Genomic DNA, 3,094 nt, shown 5'->3' on the forward strand with positions numbered 1-3,094 from the left:
TCCCCCCCCCCCCATTTATGTTCCAGGAGCATCGTCCTCTCATTTTTCTCCTGCAAATACTTTGCTGCAAAGTATTTCCATATGAACGCACCAGCTTATCTTAACCTTTCTCCATCTCTCCACTAATATTAGAAAGGAATAAAAATGTGGATCATGTTTTAAATCATGGAAAGAGTATATGACCCTTCTAAGACTCTTTATTTTTAAACTGCCTTTCAGAAAAATACAAATTTGTATGTCCATCAGTAGTGATTGATCATGACACTGTATCAACTGGATAAAATGTAAAACTCTGGGAGGTTGAACAACCCTTTTTGGTGGAGGCAGCATACTGGGGATTGAACTCTGGAGTACCTTATCACTGAGCTACATCCCTAGTTATTTTCTTTCTTTTTTTTCTCTGAGATAGGGTCTCACTAAATTGCTCAGGCCGGCCTCTCAAACTTCCTCCAAATAAGCTGGGATTATAGACACATGCCACAACATCCAATTCGTGAGCAATCATTTAAAAATGCAAATCTGATCATGTCAAATACCTATTGCTTAGCTTTTCTTTGCATAATGTTGCCTAAAACTACAAATCTTCATTCCTGCCATTGTAAGCTTAAAGTTGCTGTGCTACTTCTGGCTGGGAACTTTTGCACCTCCTTTTTTCCTCTACCATCTCATTTTTTCTCTTTGACTAATTACTTTTTAGTTCTTAGCTGGAGTGTCATCTCTTTCAGGAATTCTCCCAGATCACACTTATGTCTTATTACACTGGACACTTTGAACACCTCATAGCCCTCCCTTCTGTACTCGTATCAGTTATATCCGTTTTTTTTTTTTTCTTTCCACAATAGCATATAGCGCCATGAATGTAGGTGATTTTGCTTATTCTCTAGTGTGTAGCATACATCCTCTATTGAATAAATGTAGAATAGCATAACCTAAACTGTGCTACTGGATGATTACTCTTTGGTATCTAATAGTTAAGACCACCGAAAGATGAAAATGAAAACAAGACAGGGAACTTAAAGGAGTTAGATTTTGGTACAAAGGAACATAAGAGAATGGTAACAGGTGAAAAAGACAAAGAATTCATTTAAGATGACTTCAATATTAAAGGTTTAATACCTCCAAGATAGTAAATAGTAGGGGTGCTATTTATAGTAAAAAAAAAAATGGGGGCTAGAGTTGTGGCTCAGGGGTAGAGCACTTATTTAGCATGTGTTGAGGCATTCTTGGCACTGAATATTAATAAATGTCCACTAACAACTAAAAAAAATGTTTTAAAAAATAAGTCAAAAAAAAATGGTACTGGGGGCATGACTCAATGCCAGGGCACTTATCTAGCACTGGCAAGGAATCCCTAGATTTGATCTCCAGTACAACAGAAAATAAAGGTTGGGAAGTACAGAAAAAAGGGCATAGTTAGACCCAATAAACCTCCCTCCCCCATGCAAAGTGAATCACATCTTCTACTTTATTCCCTACTTATCAGTGGTTAACTCCCATGTGTTACTACATTAGTGTACATGTGAACTCAATGTAGCATACCCATGGACAGGCATGGATTTTGATATCTACCAATCCTAGATTTAAATCTTGGCTCTGAATCTTAGCCTTGTAACTAGATAAATATTAATCCTTTATGCATATCAAATCTTCTCAAAGATAATAACTAGAAATGGCTTTATTTACAGAGTTATACAAAATGAAATGTTTCACAGTGACTGGCACATACTGAAAATTCATTAAATGGATTATTATACTTTTCCTTAGAACATTATGGTTAAGATCAAACTTGACATCAAAGAACTGCCACATAGTAGGTGGGCAATGTTTGATGAACTGAATGTTCACTAAGACATTCTGAACAAAAACTAATCTTAATATGCTCAGCACCAAAATCAGAGGTGGAATTAAAGATAGAATATAAGCACAGGTAGATGAAGTATTGAACCCATGGTAGGACTATAAAGCAATATATTCCCTTTAGACAGCAATTTAAAATGTGTATATCTGCAATTCAATGTAACCTACTAGTATACAAAACAGGTTAAACAAATAAGTCACATAACATAAGCTTTATTTTTAACAGCCAAAACCTACATATAAATGTCACATTAACACAGGAGCATGACAATCACTAGACAGAAGGGGCACATTTGTATGTACTGATAGTAGAATATACCATCAATATGATATATTGAGAATTTGGACAAGAATTACTCTGGCTTTTAATGGTGGTATAGTTTTCTATTAAACACACACACACAATTTTTTCCCCCTCTACTGGGGGTTGAACCCAGGGGTTCTCTACCACTGATCTGTATCCTAAGCACTTTGAGACAAGAGTTTCATTAAGATGCCCAGACTGACTTCAAACTGATCATTCTGCCTCAACCTACTCAGTAGCTGGGATTGCATGTGGGTACCATGGCACCATGCCTGGCCTATACAGATATTTTTGTTTTTGTTATTTGAGGCGGGTATCGGGGATTGAAACCAGGGGTACTTAACCAGTGAGCCACATCCCCCGCCCTTTTTACAATATTTTATTTTAGAGACAGGGTCTCCCTAAGTTGCTTAGTACCTCACTAAGTTACCAAGGCTGGCTTTTACTTCGTGAGAGACTGGAGATGGAGAACAATTTAGAATATAATTCATATGCTGGGGGAAAGATCCTTAAAACCTCTTTTCCTACAACCTTAAAAAACATTTTTGTAAATGCACTGAAGAGTAAGAATTATACAAAAAATGTGTACATAATTACTTTTAATTTTTTATGGGAAAATGACCAACACTTTGTAATTCTAGGATAACAATCTGAAATGGGTACAAAATTTATCTATAAATTTCTTTGTATTAGAGGATTGTCTTAAGAGTACATCTAGCCAGGTGCAGTGGTACATGCCTATAATTCAAGCAGCTGGGGTGGCTGAAGGAGGATCATGAGTTCAAAGCCAACCTCAGTAACTTAGCGAACTACTAAGCAATACAGGCAGACCCTGTCTCTAAATAAAATATTGTAAAAAGGCTGGGGGATGTGGCTCACTAGATAAGTACCCCTGGTTCAATTCCCAATACCAAAAAAAAAAAAAAAAAAAGA

The sequence above is a fragment of the Marmota marmota genome, unplaced genomic scaffold (genome assembly GCF_001458135.2).
Source record: "Marmota marmota marmota unplaced genomic scaffold, marMar, whole genome shotgun sequence".
Classification (NCBI taxonomy): Eukaryota; Metazoa; Chordata; class Mammalia; order Rodentia; family Sciuridae; genus Marmota; species Marmota marmota.